Genomic DNA, 19,618 nt, shown 5'->3' with positions numbered 1-19,618 from the left:
TCACTAACCTATTGTAGTTCAATCTCTGATGCTATAACCCTTTGCTTTTCTCGCGAGTGCTCAGGTCATTAAAATATTTAGCCTCTTTCAAGCTTACCCTTTCATCTACTCAACTCCGCATTAATAGCACTATCCGCTCGGTCACTTTGACCAGCAGAACTGTTCCTTTTGTACAGGTTTGTTCTTTGTTCACCTGGAACCTCGACAGGGGTTCTCTGGTTGAAGATCAGTGCAAATGGTTAAAATGACCATCCAAGCCATTTCTCCAGAGTTCCCACTAAGGTACAGAAAAACCCAGAATGAATGTACTTTTTTCTGGGGGTTAAGGAAATTCAGAGGCTGCAAGCAACTCCTGAAATAATGGCAGTGTGTACCTGAGTGCAAAATACCTGATATATGCATACTAGATTGAAAAATTAAAGTTTTAACTTGAAAATGCCAGTTTTAACGAACCTCATAAAGATTCTGGGCCCATCATTCTACATTTGTTCAGTATTTGGATCAGCATGAGTAGGATCTTTCCTAAAGTGGCCACTGTCTCTCTACACCCAATAGTTCTAGTTTCTCAGGATACCCATCACATTGGGCGGAATTTTCCAGTCTCAAGAGCAGCAGATTTAACGGCCGGTGAGGGGGAGAATCAATGGAGCAGGAGCTGGATAATTGGTCTCTCACCTGTATGAAATGACAGCAGGAAAGTGCACTATCATGGCAGGTCATCATTCCTGCCAGTGGCTGCGTGAAACTGTTTTACATCCCGTTAACAGTATGCAGGTGAAGATCTGCAAGATGGCACGGTGGCACATTTGTTGGCACTGCTGCCTCACAGCGCCAGGGACCCAGGTTCGATTCCCGACTTGGGTCACTGTAACTGTGGAGTTTGCATGTTCTCCCCGTGTCTGTGTGAGTTTTCTCCAGGTGCTCCAGTTTCCTCCCACAGTCCAAAGATGCGCAGGTTAGGTTGATTGGCCATGGTAAATTGCCTCTTAGTGTCAGGGATTAGCAGGGTAAATAAGTGGAGTTACGGATAGAGCCTTGGTGGGATTGTTATCGGTGCAGTCTCGATGGGCCAAATGGCCTCCTTCTACATTGTAGGAATCCTATGATTCTATGATTCTGACCTGAATTGTCCCCCACTTATCTGTGCCATCAGCAGGGTTTCATGCCGGGTCCAGAACGTGGTCTGGACCAATTTGCTGTGGACATGTCGGGATTCACGTGGAAGAAGGCCAGGGGCAGTTTGCAGAGATTGGAAAACGGAGACTCCAATAACCAAACGCAGCAAGATCTGTACAATATCCAGGCTTGAGCTGATAAGTGGCAAGTAACATTTGCACCACACAATTGTCAGGCAATGACCATCTTCAACAAGAGTGAATCTGACCATTGCCCCATGACATTCAATAGCATTATCAACACTGAATCCTCCACTTTCAGCATCCTGGGGTTACCATTGACCAGAAACTCAACTCACTTGAATACTGTAGGTACAAGAGCATCTCCATGTTCAACAGCAGGTCAGAGGCTAGGAATTCAGCAATGAGTAACTCACCAACTGATTCCCCAAAGCCTATCCACCATCTGCAGGGCACAAGTCAAGAGTGTGATGGAATAGTCTCCCCTTGCCTGGATAAATGCAGCCCCAAGAACATTCAAGCAGCTTGATATCTTTCAGGACAAAGAAACCCACTTGAATGGCACTCCATCTACAAACATTCACTTCCTCCATTAGCAATGGACAGTGTTAGCCATGTATTCCACCTACAAGATGCACTGCAGGACCTCACCAAAGCTCCTTAGACAGCACCTTCCATACCCACGATCCCTACCATCTAAAAGGACAAGAGCTGCAGATACCTGAGAACACCACCACCTGGAAATCCTCCTTCAAACCACTCACCATCTTGACTTGGAAATATATTGCCATTCCTTCACTGTGACTGGATCAAAATCTTGGAACTCCCTCCTTAACAGCATGTTATGTGTGTACCTACACCACATGTACTGCAGCATTTTAAGAAGACAGCTCACTACTGCCTTCTCGCGGACAATTAGGGATTAGCAATAAATGCTGGACTAGTCAGAGAACCCCACATCCCTTGAATGAATTTTAAAAATGTGGGAGGGTGAGGGTTCGGCGATGATGGACAAAGGAATGCGGGAGGGTTGTTGGAGGGGATACGGAAGTAAAACCAGATTCCGGGGTCGAAAAGATGAGGGGTGAAAATCTATTGTCATGGGGATGGAACATGGGCCTACACAGGGCTGAGAGTGGTGGGGGCGGATTGAAGGATAATTGTGGGACGGCCAAGTGTTACACCCAGTGGGGTTCAATGGTTATGGGGGGGGGGGATGAGTATTACAGGGGGAATTTGGGGACCAGAGTTCCCTGTGATCGGCGCATAGGCCAGTATCACATGACTTAGCATGAATTCCCACCTGCCTCTGCAGTGGTAAACACTCCCAGTTCTAGTAGGCCTGGGATGGAAAATTTCAGCCATTCTCTTTACACAGAGCTCATTTATCCAGGTCATTGATGAGTTCAGCACCCTAAAAATAAACTTGCTGCAGCTTCAAATGTGCTTCAGAATGTTGTTGCATGTTCTGCCCTATTACAATGTCCCAGATGAGTGACATGACTATAATGAATGACTGGCATACAGACAAGCTGCAGTCTAAAATGATACCTTTATGATGTAGAGATGGCACAGAAAAAAAAACTCAGATAATACCACCCTTGATTAAATTTTCTGACAGGGCCAAGGGTGACATGATCCACAAATGTTGGGATTCCGAAATAAAAATGGAAAAAAATTGGGAAACTCATCAGACCCAGCGGCATCTGTAGAGAGAGAAAGCGAATTAATTTTTTAGGTCTCTGACCCATTATTAGGACTTGACTTGATTTGCTCACTGGACTGGGGATGTTTAGTAAAATGTTCTTTCAAATATCGTTAGGAAAGCTTTAATTCTGGTTTTTAAAAATCCAATTTGAGCTACACTAAAACCCTGCCAGTTTAAAAGTACAATTTTATCATCATAACTCTGTCACTGCAAGACAATTTATACTTCGCAGTGATGCAAGAATGATTCTGACTCCAGATTGCTGTGAGATCTTGTGGGGGTCTCTCCACACAATTTAGGCTTCACCTTGAATGGAGCAGTTTAATCGTAATATGTCAGCAAGGTTTTAAAAATGGACACGCTTTAAAAATGTCCACATAACAATCAAAGTTTACTGACCAATATCAGTGCTCTCTCCTGGCTCTCAGTTTACGAGTTGCACTTAAGTGTTGCTGACAGTGAATAATAGTCTGAGGCTACTGGTCTCACTGGTCACTCAGTATAAATCCAGACCTGCTACATTACATAGATTGAGACCTCTCTCAGTGACCGCTGACAAAATACTCACAAAAAATTCTAAGTGTCGAATTCGCATGAAAACTGGAGTAATTCATGTGTTTTTCAGTGGGAGTTCAGACAAGAATCTCCCACACTCTGTGCACTGCAATGCAGAGGCCACCACTGTGAATATTATTAAATTTCTGGAGTGGGGCCTGTTCCTGCTGGAGAGGCTGAAATCAGCACGCTAAACGGGCCACGGCGCATGTGGCGATCTGTCAGTGCTGAGATCGGCGCATGTGCAGTAGCCCCATACTAACAGCCTCACCAATCACTGGCCAGCCCCGCGACACCCGCAACATCGGCTCTCCGCCCCACCATGGCCCGATCGCAGCCCCCCAACATTCCCAGCCCCAGCCCCAACCGCCGCACCCCCCCCCCACCCCCTTCCCCCCCCCCCCCTCTCCATAGGCCTGCCGCAATCTCCAGATCCTCCGCTGACAGTAACCCCTCCCGCAGGACCCCCCCCCCACAGTGCCAACACCCCCAGCAGGCTGACCCCCTCCCCCCCCAGCCAGCCCCGATCGCAGGCCTCCCTCCTTCCCTGACCAATCTCTATGCAGAGTGGCAGTAGGACTCCCGACCCCCACAGATCACCCCCTAGACCCTGCCCCCATCAGGCCCCATCCTAATCGGCCTCTCCCCTTGGCACTGCCCCATGCCCGATGGGCAGTGCCAAGGTGCCCCCTGGGCATTGGTACTTTGCCCCTTGGACAGTGCCAGGGTTCCCATGCTCAGGTGGCACCCCCCTGCCGCTCGACCCTCTGGGGGGCCCCAATTGCCTCCCCCCTTCACTCCAGCAGGTTCGGGGCCGCTCGTTCCCCAAAAGTGGGGAGCTACTCTAAACCCCGCTGGAGTGAAATACTCTGGCGGGATGGGAGAGGCTAATGGGCTTGGGACTGAAGTCTCCGGACCCGCTAATCTTATTCAAATTATATGTAAATGACCATTTTAATGGTTTGTGCGTCTCCCTGCCAATTTCCGGTGTGGAGCAGACACCGCCGCAAATCCAGCACTAGGAGGTGCAAGTTGTGTGTGAACGCTCGCACAAACCCCACGAATTGGCCACCGCACGATTCACCCGGCCCGCTGTGCTAAAAAATTAGCACAGAGGGCCGGGAGAATTGTGACCATAGATTTTAGCAATAGCGTTACACTTGATCCATCTGTTTATTGAGGTTGTTCAAGCTTGTTTTGATAAACATTACAGACAATTAGATTGGGGAAATCTAACTGCGGAATTTATCCAAAACGTTTGTTTGAAGAGTATTCCAACACAGTCCATTATCACTGTATACCAAGCCAGGAGCTGTAGTTTATCATAATGGAAAGCTTGAAGAGCCAGAAGCGAATCAATGAAAGCAATTTTGAATTCTGTGGAGCAGCAAGTTAAGAAGAAAACTATTAAAAACGCTTTTATAATTCATAGCATTAACAGGAATATTTAAAGGGACATTGAATGGTAAAGTAAGGTATGGTTACGTATCAGGTTGGGGATAGGATTTTAAGATACAGCACTAAATAAACACTCAGATTATCATATTCTTGTCAGAGCCTAATAGTTCCTGAGTTTCTGTGGTTAGAAACGGTGAAAATTATACATAGAAGGCAGTCAGCCAAGCTTAGTGGGGATGTAGAAATGGGCAAAAGGGATCCACAATTGCATTTAGGATTCAAGTGTTTTTCTTTCTCCAAAACTTTCTGTTAAGAGATTAATTTGTGAGGAAGAATTTGTTTTACGCAGCGAGTGGTAATGACCTGAAACTCACTGCCCGTGAGGGTGGTGGATCAAGTAACAATGATTTCAAAAGGAACCTGGATGGGCACTTGAGGGAAATAAATTTTCAGTGCTATGGAGATCAAGTGGAGAAATGGATTTCTTCAAAGGGAGCCGGCATTGACTCGATGGGCCAAAAGGCTTCTTTCTGTGCTGTAAAAGCTCTACTGAATGAATTTTCCTGTCTCTGTCCGTGTCAAAATTAAGGGAGGACGAAGAAAAAGATGGCAGATGGAACCAGACATGGAAATCTGGCCCCCATTTCTGACTCCTCATACTTTTCCCTTCATTGAAAAGTGGGTGGGGAGTGTTTCACATAAGAATTTGGTGTAAAATCAGAGGAGCCATTACCTCTGGTGTAAAAGGTTTTTGGACGCATTTTCATTCTTCCTAAGGTTGAGGTGAAGGATTTCAGAAGTACTTCCTCTGCAAGGAGTGCTATTGGAAGGCAAACTGAAGGTGCGGAAACTTAATTCACAGTTATCCCAAACTTTCAATGTGGTTTATTAAAGTCACCTGGCCATCATTGTTCAAGGCCTTACATCCCAGAGAGGTGAAGAGGGCGAGGAATGATACTGAGTCACCTCAGATGCTTCAATGATACCCTTTGGCAAAGATGCACTAGGCAATCTAGCCAGGCTATCACAAAAAGTGTCTCTCTGAGGGAAGCCTCTAGCTATAAAATGTGTGCCGCTCCCTCACGCATCCAGGCCACCGAGGAAGGGCAAGTGACAGGTGCATGACAAAAGAACAAGAATCAGGGCATTCGGAATCAGAGCCTCAAGAGATATGGCCAAGAAGCAAGAACCTGAGCAAAGGGTGTATCATGTTAGGCACAGCTATCTGGGCTGCCATGGAAAGCTCTTTGGAAAATAGTGATCACAAATACAGGGCAATAGATGCATTGTTGTAACTTTTGGGGCACACCTGCTGAATGTAGTAAGTTAAAGTCAACCGCAGCATGTTTCTGACTGGAAAAAAGCAGTCTGCAGTTTGTACGTAGGTCCTCATTTGGTGGTCAAATCAAGAAACCTCAAGGCAGAGAGAAGAAAGAAAAATTTACAAAGATCAAGGAAGAGAAATTTCCTTGAGGCTTCTTACTATTTGCCCTCAGAATTTTGGTTGAAGATCAGTGAAAAGCCAAAATAGCAATATAAAATGAGATTTCCATCAATGGTCTACCAATGTTACATTGGCTGAACATGCCCAACAAAATGGTCACGTTTATTTGCGACAAAACTGGACCAGATTTCTGATTGGTCTCCTTGGAGGACAAGATGCATAGTTTAGAAACATATAAAATAGGAGCAGGAAGAGACCATTCGACCCTTCGAGCCTGCCCCACCATTCATTAGGATCATGGCTGATCGTCCAACTCAATAGCCTGATCCCACCTCCCCACCCCCATATGCCTTGCTCCCCCTTCAGTTCAAGATGTTTCTTGATGTTCAAGAAACATCAAGAATGTTTATTGAAAACATTCAATATTTTGGCCTCAATCACTTTCTGTGGTAGCGAATTCTGTAGGTTGACCATTCTCTAGGTGAAAAAATTTATCCTCATCTCTGTCCTAAACCATCCACCCAGACTGTGACTCCTGGTTCTGGACACCCCCACTAATGGGAACATCCTTCTTGCATCTGTCTAGTCCTGGCAAAAGTTTTATAGGTTTCTATGAGATTCCCCCCTCATTCTTCTAAACTCCAGCAAATACAATCAAGAGATTCAACCTCTCCTCAAACATCAGTCCCACCATCCCAGGAATCAGTCTGGTAAAACGTCTCTGCACTCTTTCTAGAGCAAGAACATCCTTCCTCAGATAAGGAGACCAAAACTGTACACAATATTCTAGATGTGGCCTCACCAAGGCCCTGTATAATTGTAGTTAAGTAAGAAGACTCATAACACCAAATTAAAATCCAACATGTTTATTTGGTAGCACAAGCCACAAGCTTTCGGAGCACTGCTCTGAAAGCTTGTGGCTTGTGCTACCAAATAAACCTGTTGGACTTTAACCTGGTGTTGTGAGACTTCTTACTGTGCTTACCCAGTCCAACACCAGCATCTCCACATCATAATTGCAGTTAAGACATCCCTGCTCCTGTACTCAAATCCTCTCACTCTGAAAGCCATCATACGGCATAGCATTGTGGCATAATGGCTAGCACTGCAGCCTCACAGCACCAGGGACACGGCTTCAATTCCAGCCATGGTGACTGTCTGTGTGAGTTTGTATGTTCTCCCTGTGTCAGCGTGGGTTTCCTCCGGATGCTCCAATTTCCTCCGACAGTCCAAAGATGTGCAGATTAGGTTGATTGTCCATGCTAAATTGCCCCTTAGTGTCTGGCAGGGTATAGGGCCTGGGTGGGATTGTTGTCAGTGTAGGCTTGATGGGCCGAATGACTTACTTCTGCACTGTAGGGATTCTATGATACCATTTGCCTTTTTTACTGCCTGCTACACCTGAATGTGACTGGTGTATGAGGACACCCATGTCTCATTGCACATTCCCCTCTCCTAATTTATGGCCAGTTAGTAATCTGCCTTCCCATTTTCCTACCAAAGTGGATAACCTCACATTTATAAAAATTATACTGCCAATCATTTGCCCATTCACTCAACTTGTCTAAATCACACTGAAGCATCTCTGCATCCTCTTCGCAGCTCATCCTCCCATCCAGCTTTGTGTCATCTGCAAATCTGGAAATATTGCATTTAGTTCCCTCATCTGAATCATTAATATATAGTGAATATTAGGGGTCCCAGCATTGATCTATGCAGTACCCCACTAGTCATTGCCTGCCATTTGGAAAAAGGCCCGTTTATTCCTATTCTTTATTTCCTGTCTGCCAACCAGTTTTTTTATCCATCTCAACACACTACCCCCAACTCCATGCACTTTAATTTTACACGCTAATCTCCTACGTGAGACTTTGTCAAGAGCCTTCTGAAAGTCCAAATAAACCACATCCACTGGTTTCCCCTCATCAATCTGCCACTTGCATCCTTAAAGAATTCCAGTAGATTTGTCAAGCATGATTTCCCTTTCATAAATCCATGCTGACTCTGTCCAATTCTGCCACTGTTTTCCAAGTGTTTTGTTATAAAATCTTTGATAATGGATTCTAGAATTTTCCCTACTACTGATGTCAGGCTTTTTCATAGAATCGTACAGTGCAGAAGGAGGCCATTTGGTCCATCGAATCTGCACCAACCACAATCCCCCATCCCCATAACCCCACATTTTTACCCTAGCTAGTCCCCCTGACACGAAGGGGCAATTATAGCTTGGCCAATCAACCTAACCCACACATCTTTAGACTGTGGGAGGAAACTGGAGCACCCAGAGGAAACCCACAGACACAGGGAGAACATGCAGACTCCACACAGACAGCCACCCGAGGCCGGAATTGAACCGGGGTCTCTGGTGCTACAAGGCAGCAGTGCTAACCACTTAGGCTTAGCTTGTCTTAGTCTGTCAGTCCTCAGTTTGCCTGGAAGGTGTAATTTAATCTGGTCTGCTGCAATTCAATGTTCCCTGCAAGGACTGAATGAGAGTAAATGCGGAATGAAACATGAAATTCAGATAACACTACTAAAGCCAGAAGATAAATGCCAGAAGATCAATTTGATCCATTGCAGTCACAGATGAGGTGCACGTGTGCAACTCCAATGGTGAGAGGCAGTGGGCCAATGTTCCAGCTAAATTATGTGGGAGCAACAGCCTTAAGGGTATTGTGAATGCCTTGTTCTGTACAAACTAATACATGTGCAGCATCATGCCAAACAATTGAAGGAGATCACACAGAAAAACAGCAACTACACATTAAAGGGAATATTGGATGAGATGGCTTTTGGATGCAAATAATCTGCACATTGCAACTAATATGTGCACTAATGGTGTGATAATGTGTAATAGTTTGGTGCATTAATATTAATGCAGCCTTTTGTATTCTTGTCCACACTTTCAAAACTACCACAGCTCTAAACCTGTTTAATACACTAATAGACGTGTCTGTATTTTCCATATTTTTGACAGTTCAGCATCAATTAAAGCAAACACACAAAGTTGCACATGCTTCTCTTTGAACACATCAATGATATCCACTGTGAAGTTCTTGAAAATAAACAATAAGAAGCAGAACCCCTGCACATGTTGTGAAAACATTAATTCCTCTATTTTCCCCCTAGATTCCCATTGCTGATACATGTGTACAGTAGCCTTAAGTGGATAAAGTTCATAATGCAATTTCCAATACAATACAAACTTTCCCTTCTTAATATGAGAGGCATAGCATTGGCCATAGTTTGATTCATGAAGAATAAACAATAAACTTAAACATAACTTGAACATGCATCTTCACCAATAATACTATTACATATTCTAACTTGTATTAATTTAACAGCGCATTCAGTCATGTGCAATGAAGTGAAAGATTGGTGCACCAACTGAAATAATTTACATCATAATATAATCACTTCAGTATAATGGATGTCTTCTTTCACAAGTAGGATATCATCTGACATCAAGTGTAGTCTCATTTAATTCATATTCTTCATCCAAGATGTTAATTCCAAACTAGAATCAATGCCTACGAATGGTATTTTCAGTGATGCATTTCGTGTGATGATTTGCAAGCCATGTTTAGCAGTGATCATTAATCCTCTATGTTGGTTCCAACAAATGGCTGCATATCATGAAGGGTTGTTTGTTTTCCACATAATCATCACATTTTATAAGCATTTATCTTCTGGCTTTAGTAGTGTTATCTGAATTTCATGTTTCATTCCGTATTTACTCTCATTCAGTCCTTCAAGAAACAATTCTTCTTGTTTGTATTCACATACATGTTGATCATTGGTGCATGTTGTTCAGTAATCTTTTCCTTAATGACTAGTAGGACTGACTGTCAACAACAGATTTTGTGAAAAATAGGCTACCGGTATGAGCTTGCTGGCTGGCGTTCAACATGGAACTCACTCTCTTGTAGTTTTGAGTATTCAGCGCTCTGTTCAAGTGGGTGCTTTGCTATGTGGATTGTTGAACAAGCTTCCTAGTGATCTACGATCAATAATTCCTTAAACCTGCTTCCATACGAGTAGAGATGAAAGTGTAAAATGCCCCATGTGATCAAGAATGCCTCTCTGTTTATGAATAATGTTGCTCTATAGGTTTTAGCAATCTGCTGCCATCACAATGCTTGATCTTGCCTTCTGCATGAGAACTGCACCTAAAAGAAAATGGACTTGCATCCACAGCTAGCTGGGTGGTTTGCTCAGGGTTGAAATAGGCATTTGTGTAACTGGCTGACAACCATTATTCGATCTGGTATACGGCGATTTTGTGTGATTTAGTCCACTCCACTTGGTGGTCTCCTTTGGTAGATCCCTGTGGTATCCCCTGTATGGTTTGCCAAGTTAAAAGGCTCCATTTTAAGGTATTTCTGCCTAATGTAACTAGTTGTGCTAAGCTTTAAGCTAACTTAAGCTAATTTGGCCACACAAGCTTGAAATTCTGAGTTTAGCCTAGAAACTTGGCTACATTGAGGTGAGAGTGAAAGTGACAGCCCTTGACATCAAGACCGCATTTGACGGAGTGTGGCATCAAGGAGCCCTAGCGAAACTGGAATCAATGGGTATCAGGGGGCAAACTCTCCGCTGGTTGGTGTCATACCTGGTACATAGGAAGATGGTTGTGTTGTGGAGGGTCAGTCATCTCAGCTCCAGGACATCTCTGCAGGAGTCCCTCGGGGTAGTGTCGTAGGCCCAACAATCTTCAGCTGCTTCATCAATAACCTTCCCTCCATCATAAGGTCAGAAGTGGGGATGTTCGCCGATGATTGCACAATGTTCAGCATCATTCACGACTCCTCAGATACTGAAGCAGTCCATGTTCAAATGCAACAAGATCTGGACAATATCCAGGCTTGGGCTGACAAGTGACAAATAACATTCGCGCCACACAAATGCCAGGCAATGACCATCACCAATAACAGACACTTTAACCATCGTCCCTTAACATTCAATGGTGTAAACATCACTGAATCCCTCACTGTCAATATCCTTGGGGTTACCATTGACCAGAAACTTAACTGGACTCACCACATAAACACAGTGGCTACAAGAGCAGGTCAGGGGCTAGGAATATTGCGGCGAGTAACTCTCCTCCTGACTTCCCACAGCCTATCCACTGTCTACAAGGCACAAGTCAGGAGTGTGATGGAATACTCCCCATTTGCCTGGATGGGTGCAGCTCCAACAACACTCAAGAACCTTGACATCTTCCAGGACAAAGCAGCCCGCTTGATTGGCACCACACCTACAAACAGTCAATCCCTCAACCACCAACGCTCAGTATCAGCAGTGTGTACTATCTACAAGATGCACTGCAGCAATTCACCAAAGATCCTTAGACAGCACATTCCAAACCCACGACCACTTCCATCTAGAAGGACAAGGCAGCAGGTAAATGGGAACACCACCACCTGCAAGTTCCCCTCCACGCCACTCACCGTCCTGACTTGTAAATATATCGCCGTTCCTTCGCAGTCGCTGGGTCAAAATCCTGGAATTCCCTCTCTAACAGCATTGTGGGTCAAACCACAGAACATGGACTGCAACGATTCAAGAAGGCAGCTCACCCGCACCTTCTCAATGGCAACTAGGGATGGGCAATAAATGCTGGCCAGCCAGCGACACCCATGTCCCACAAATGAATAATAAAAATAATCATTCTCTGAAAGTACAATGTAAGGTAAAATAAGCTTTCTCATAAGATAAACAGCAGTGTTTCATGGCCACAGATGCCAATTTTTTATGCAGCTAGAGACTGCTTGTACCCAGCTCTTTAATAACACAAATAACCGAAAAGCTATATTTTTAATAACAGCTATGTATTCAGTTCGGTTGCTGTTCAGTTGCTGTTTGAATGTTGGACAAGCTTTTGAGGCAAGATCTTTCTCTCTTCCTCTCTCTCTCTCCCTCACCAGTAAAATTAATCTCTTTCGCTTTCTGTAAAATGCTAATTATAAAGGATGCTTAATAAAGAAGTTTCACTTCGGACCAGTTGTGCCTACATCTATTCTAAGGGAATGAATGGATCCTACAATCCCTTAAGGTGACAGATAACATAGAGAGGTCCAGAATGAAGCAACTTGATGGGTACTAATAGCCTTCCGATTTCCTGCTCATTTGTTCACATGCAATGTTTGAAATGGCATTAACTCTTTGTGAATCAGGTGATGTCCTTCACTGAATACAGGACCGAAGAAGTCAATTCTGCTTCAAGGTGAGATTACATTCACTAAGATGTCATAGGCAAGCATGTAAGCATGTTGCAAGTTCACTTTCAATGCGACTAGATGAGAATGGCATAATTAATGTTCAGCATGTCTTCAAGCCCTAGAAATGGAAATTGTATCATCTGCTGAAACACCTCAAATGCTGAATTGACTCCAAGGTTGAGCCTCTTATAAAAAGTCCAATGCGAGCGAAAAACACTATAAAATGCCTGGATTCTTCTGCAAGCTTGATTTGCTAGTAGCCTGCATTGAGATTAAGTTTAACAAAGTGTTAAGCAACATTCACTTTCTCCATGATATAATCAATTGTCGGTTTCAAATGTCTTTCACTTTCAATGGCATGGTTTTGTGATTGTATAACAAGACAGATTCTAGCCCAGTTCTCAATCCAGGGTTTATTGACAACTGGTATGAGTGAGACCCAAGGGGTAGACTCATTCCCAACTTTCATGATAATGACCTGGGGATAGTGAGGAAAAATGATGTAAGGGCTAGATGATCAGCCATGATCTGTTTGAATGGCAAAGCAGGTTTGACAAGTCAAATCACCTACTCCTGCTCCAACTTCCTATATTCCACCCACCACTACTTGCCTTCAAACAACTGCGCAACCTCAAACAGACCATTGTCCACAGCAAACTACCCAGCCTTCAGGAGAACAGTGACCGCGACACCACACAACCCTGCCACAGCAACCTCTGCAAGACGTGCCGGATCATCGACACGGATGCCATCATCTCACATGAGAACACCATCCACGAGGTACACAGTATATACTCTTGCGACTTGACCAACGTTGTCTACCTGATACGTTGCAGGAAAGGATGTCCCGAAGCATGGTACATTGGCGAGACCATGCAGGCACTACGACAACGGATGAATGGACACCGCTCGACAATCACCAGGCAGGAGTGTTCCCTTCCTGTCGGGGAACACTTCAGCAGTCACGGGCATTCAGCCTCTGATCTTCGGGTAAGCGTTCTCCAAGGCGGCCTTCAAGACACACGACAACGCAGAACCGCCGAGCAGAAACTGATAGCCAAGTTCTGCAGATGAGGATGGTCTCAACCAGGATCTTGGGTTCATGTCACACTACCTGACTTGCCTGGGCTTGCAAAATCTCACTAACTGTCCTGGCTGGAGACAATTCACACCTCTTTAACCTGTGCTTAACCCTCTCTCCACTCGCATGGTCTGTACCTGTAGAGACTTAATAACCTGTTAAGACTCACATTCCAACGATTATCTTGTAATTGAGAGTGTCTATATATGCCCTGTTTGTGAACCCAACTATCTACTCACCTGGTGAAGGGGCAGCACTCCGAAAGCTCGTGCTACCAAATAAATCATAGAAATCATAGAAACCCTACAGTACAGAAAGAGGCCATTCGGCCCATCGAGTCTGCACCGACCACAATCCCACCCAGGCCCTACCCCCATATCCCTACATATTTTACCCACTAATCCCTCTGACCTACACATCTCAGGACACTAAGGGGCAATTTAAGCATGGCCAATCAACCTAACCCGCACATCTTTGGAATGTGGGAGGAAACCGGAGCATCCAGAGGAAACCCACGCAGACACGAGGAGAATGTGCAAACTCCACACAGACAGTGACCTAAGCCGGGAATCGAACCCAGGTCCCTGGAGCTGTGAAGCAGCAGTGCTAACCACTGTGCTACCATGTTGCCCATCTATTGGACTTTAACCTGGTGTTGTGAGACTTCTTACTGTGCCTACCCCAGTCCAACGCTGGCATCTCCACTTCATATGTTCCTGTGTCAAGGTCAAATAAGCAGTGAAGTTTCTTCTCTGGCTGCTTTCTTATATGAAATAGTATTCAGCATTATTGTGCATAACATTAGTGTCTACAGGCAGCTTGCATGTAACACCTACCAGTTTGCCAAAACCAGTGAAGCGGTTGGCATACAATTCGCGAGTGTTGATGGTATGTGTAGGAATCACGTATGTGACTGTAGTCGCGTGCAAATTTGTTGCCTTGTGGAAACTGATAATTGTGACACATTCCCCAGATAGAAAACAGCATTCATTCTGGTGTCTTTGAACAGACTTTCATTTCAAAAGTTCAAAGAACCTTTAGTAGTTTGTCACTTTTGTAAGGAAAAACGTTTGTGTTCCCCTGCTGCAGAGAATGGGGCAGTCCTGAAGTTTATTGAATTTGTTGTTCAGAATCTTCTATATTTCAATGAGATCACCTCTCATTCTTCTGAAATCCAGAGTATTTAGACCCAATTTACACAGCCTCTCATCATACAACAAACCCCTCTTCTCAGGAACCAATCTAGTGAACCTTTAATGTACAGCCTTCTACATAAGTATATTTTTTCTATGGAGACCACCAAAGCTGCCCACAATACTCCAGGTGTGGTCTCACCAATGTCCTGTACAACTGAAGCAAGACATCCTTATTTTTGTACTCCAATCTCCTTGTAATAAACAATAACATGCCATTTTCATTCTTGTTTCATTATTATCTCCACATATATTCTCTCTGAGCGCATCTCATCCCACAGATCTACCTTCTGCTCCCTTGATACCAATCACCTCAAGACTAGCTAATATATAAATGGCCCCCTCTTTACAATTATCATCTCTCTTCATTTCAAAACCTCTGCTGTCAACTCCTTCCTTAGAAAACCCACACTCATCTCTTCTGTCCTTGTAAACGCATCATCTTGTAAAGCATTTGTCCTGAGATCCTGAAAGATGATATGAATGCAAAGCTTTCAAGTCATTCTTTGTTTAAACTACAATCCATCTCCAACTTTCCCTTCCTCTCCAAAGTCCTTGAATGCATTAAGATAAAAGCAAATTACTGCGGATGCTAGAATCTGAAATAAAAACAGAATATGTTGGAAAATCTCAGCAGGTCTGACAGCATCTGTGGAGAGGGTCCGGTGAAGAATCATCCAGACTCGAAACGTTGGCTCGGTTCTCTCTCCACAGTTGCTGTCAGACCTGCAGGGTCCAGCATTTTCCTATTTTTGTCCTTGAATGTACTGTCGATTCATCATTCTAGAACTCCCTGCTTAAACCAGGGTTTTATCCTGCACAGCAACAAAATGGCCCTAATCAAAGTCACAAATAACATTCTCTGTAATGTTCCTCCACGTCCTCCTCATTCTGCAACTTTTCACTTGGTTGTTTGAACCCTTCTCTTCCAAAGCCTCACCACCATGAAGTAAACAGAGACTAAATTCAGAACAGGATGAATAATGACTGACCAATCCAGATTTCCATCCTTCCCTGACAAAGCTGAAAGGTACTGCCACCTCCAGAATCATTGAAAAAAAACATTTAAATCCCAGAATGCTGTTGCTAAAATCTTTCTCAATGGGTGAACTAAGATAGTCTAAATGGCCTTTATCATCTGAAAATATCTTGTGATCTAGTGCGGCTGCTACAGCCATTCAAAGCAGTGGCACAGATTATCACTGTGTAAAGAAGGAGACTAAGAATTTCAGCTGCTACTATCAGTGAGTTTTGAATCTGGTCAGTCACTCAAGCTTGTTGCACGAGTTAGGTCAGATCGGGATGTTATCATCACATGAAGGGTCTCACCAATAAGTCCAGTGTTTCACAATTTTTAATTTCCTGGCAAATAAGCATTTTCTGCAAATACATTAAGAAATCTTTGGACATTTGTATCAGTTAAGCGGCTCATTAACTACTTCCGAAACATTTAAGGATCATTATTGCATTTGTGTCATAATTAACTGTGCCAGTCTTATTTAATTCTGGCAGGCAAGCTGCAGAGTGTAAAAACTGAACGGCTGGTAAGGTAGGTTGTGAGGGTTGAGGTCATAATTGGGGATGGAGTTGGTCCCAGGTTGGGCAGGGGATGGGGAGGAGGGGGCAGAGGCCAAGATTATTCCTATGAGCCTCGAAGAAGCAATCCAGCCCCGCTGTTCCCACAAAAATAACTTCGCACTCACCTTTGGTCAGCCTCCTTATTCCCATTTTCCATGTGGCACTTGACAAGTTCCAAACAAATAAAGGTCAATTGAAGTCGCATTTATATCATATGTCATAGAATCATAGAAACCCTACAGCACAGAAAGAGGCCATTCGGCCCATCGAGTCTGCACCGACCACAATCCCACCCAGGCCCTACCCCCATATCCCTATATATTTACCCACTAATCCCTCTAATCTACGCATCTCAGGACACAAAGGGCAATTTTAGCATGGCCAATAAACCTAACCCGCACATCTTTGGACTGTGGGAGGAAACCGGAGCACCCGGAGGAAACCCACGCAGACACAAGGAGAATGTGCAAACTCCACACAGACAGTGACCCAAGCAGGAATCGAACCCAGGTCCCTGGAGCTGTGAAGCAGCAGTGCTAACCACTGTGCTACCGTGCCACCCTAATGTCATGGACATGACCAAAAATGTCATGGACATTTTAAAGGTGTTTCCCCGAAGTCCATCGTCAATAATCTATTTGTACGTGAGTGTGTATATTTTACCCTAGCAGTGGGTAATTCAATTTAAAAATAAGCCTGCAGCAAAGCTTTCTTTTCTTAAAAAGGAAAAGGTGAGTTTATTTCACACTATTGCGCTGGAAGTTACTTAAGGAACAATTAAGTCACTAATGCATACACACAGAAAGATTAGTTACAAATCAATGACTTCTAAACAATATTTATAAACCTAAATCAGGATTATATAATATTTAGTGCAGGCTTGATATGATCTGAAGTTGCGACGTTACATGGTTTGAAATGAAGGTCCTATGATTTAGAGTTGGCTCTGTGACTGTGATGGCTTCCACTGTTGAATTGCCACAGGTTGTTTTGACAGGTGAGCCTAGTGGGTAGAATCAAGTTTAAAGGGATGAGTGAAGGTCCCTTCCTTTTGTTCTGCAGGCGCAACACTTTAAACTGTCTAGTTATTATACCAAAAAAGAATAGCGGCATTTACATAAAGCATAAGAAATAGGAGCAGGAGTAGACAATTCAGCCCTTCAAGCCTGCTCTGCCATTCAATGAGTTTATGGCTGATCTCCTACTTCAGCACCATTTTTCTGCACTATACCTATATCCCCTTATGTTTTTAATATGTAAAAATCGATCGATCTCAGTCATGAACATCATCTACAACTGAGCCTCCACAGTCCTCAGGGACAGCTAATTCCAAAGATTCACACCCTCTGAGTGAAGAGATTCCTCTTCTTCTGAGTTCTAATTGGCCTGCCCTTTATTCTGAAACTGTGTCTCCTGGTTATACACTTGCCAGCCCCCCACCACCCCTAGCCAAGGGATACATTCTTCCTACATTTGTCCTGTCGAGCCTTGTAAGAATTTTGGATATTTGAATGAGATCACCTCTCATTCTTCTAAACCCCAGAGAATAAAGATCTAATCTATTTAGTCTTTCCTCATAGGACAATCCTCCAGCTCATTAATTCATTAAGTGAACCTTTGTTGCACTCCCTCTATGGCAAATATATCTTTCCTTAGGTAGTTTGCACGTTGTCCCCGTGTCTGCGTGGGTTTCCTCCGGGTGCTCCAGTTTCCTCCCACAGTCCAAAGATGTGCAGGTTAGTTGCATTATCCATGCTAAATTGCCCCTTAGTGTCCTGGGATGTGTAGGTTAGCGAGATTAGCGGGGTAAATATGTGGGGATCTGGGGATAGGGCCTGGGTGGGATTGTTGTTGGTGCAGACTTGATGGGCCAAATGGCCTCCTTCTGCTCTGCAGGGATTCTATGATTCCATGAAAACTGCGCACAATGCTCCAGATGCGATCTCACCAAGGCTGTATATAATTGCAGTGAGAAATCTTTACTCCCATACTCAAACGCTCTTGTCAGAAAGTCCAACATACCATATGCCTTCTTAATTGCTTACTATACATACATGTTTGCTTTCATTGATTCGTGAACAAGGAAATTCAAGTCCCTTTGAAGTTCAACACTTCACAGCCCCTAACCATTTAAGAAAAACTCTGGCCCAGCCAGCCAGTAGGATCTCCCAATCCGGCCGAAAGTCAGTAGACTTTTTGTTAGCCTGCCACACCCCTGCAGAACTGGAAAATCCCAGTCTGTATTTCTGTTCCTCCTCCCAAAGTGGATAACTTCACACTTCTCCACATTGTATTCCCTCGGCTAAATTCTTATCCACTTTCTTAACCCCTCCAAATCCCCTTGATGCATCTTTGCATCCTCCTTACAATTCACACTTCCACCCAGTTTTATGTCTTCCGCAAACTTGAAAATATTATATTTAATCCCCACAGCCAAATCATAGAAATAGATTTTAAACATTTGGGGCCCAAGCATTGATCTTTGCGATACCCGACTAGTCACAGTCTGTCAACCTGAAAATGACCCGTTTATTCCTGTTTTCTGTCCATTAACCAGTTCTCAATCTACGCCAGTATATTATCCCATCCACATGCTTTATATCTGTTAACCAACCTCTTGTGTGGGACTTTATCAAAAGCTTTCTGAAAATCTACGAACACTACATCCATCAGTTCCTTCTTATCTATCCTGCTAGTTAGATCCTACACATGCTCCTAATTCATATGTTCATGTGCTCATCTCCTCAAAATAATTACACCAGGTTTGTTAAACATATTTCACCGTCATAATTCCATGATGACTCTGTCTAATCCCCCCATTATTTTCCAAATGTCCTGTTTTCACATCCTTTATTATAGATTCTAGCATTTATCCCGACTACTGAGTCAGGCTAACAGATCTGTAGTTCACAGCTTTCTCTCTCCTTCCTTTCTTAAATAGTGGGGTGACATTTGCCACCTTCCAATCTGAACCATCCCAGAGTCTTTAGAATTTATAGAGAGGTGAAAGATGAAAAATGCATCCACAAACTCTGCAGCTACCTCTTTCAACATTTTGGGATGTAGATCATCAGGTCCAAGGGATTGGTTTGCTTTAAGGCCCATTAATTTCTCTAGTACTATTTTTATAACTTCTTGCAGTTCATTATTTACACTAATCTCTAGATTTGCATTATTTTTGGGAGGTTTTTAGTATTTTCCTCCATGAAGACTGCAATTTCCGTATTCCCCATCATGGATTCTCCTGACTTTGCTAGTAAAGACAATGGGCCTGATTTTACCAAAACTTCGCATCCGAGAACGG

This window comes from Mustelus asterias, chromosome 1 (genome assembly GCF_964213995.1).
Source record: "Mustelus asterias chromosome 1, sMusAst1.hap1.1, whole genome shotgun sequence".
Lineage (NCBI taxonomy): Eukaryota > Metazoa > Chordata > Chondrichthyes > Carcharhiniformes > Triakidae > Mustelus > Mustelus asterias.
The sequence above is the reverse complement of the archived record's forward strand: the minus strand, read 5'-3'. Positions refer to the sequence as shown.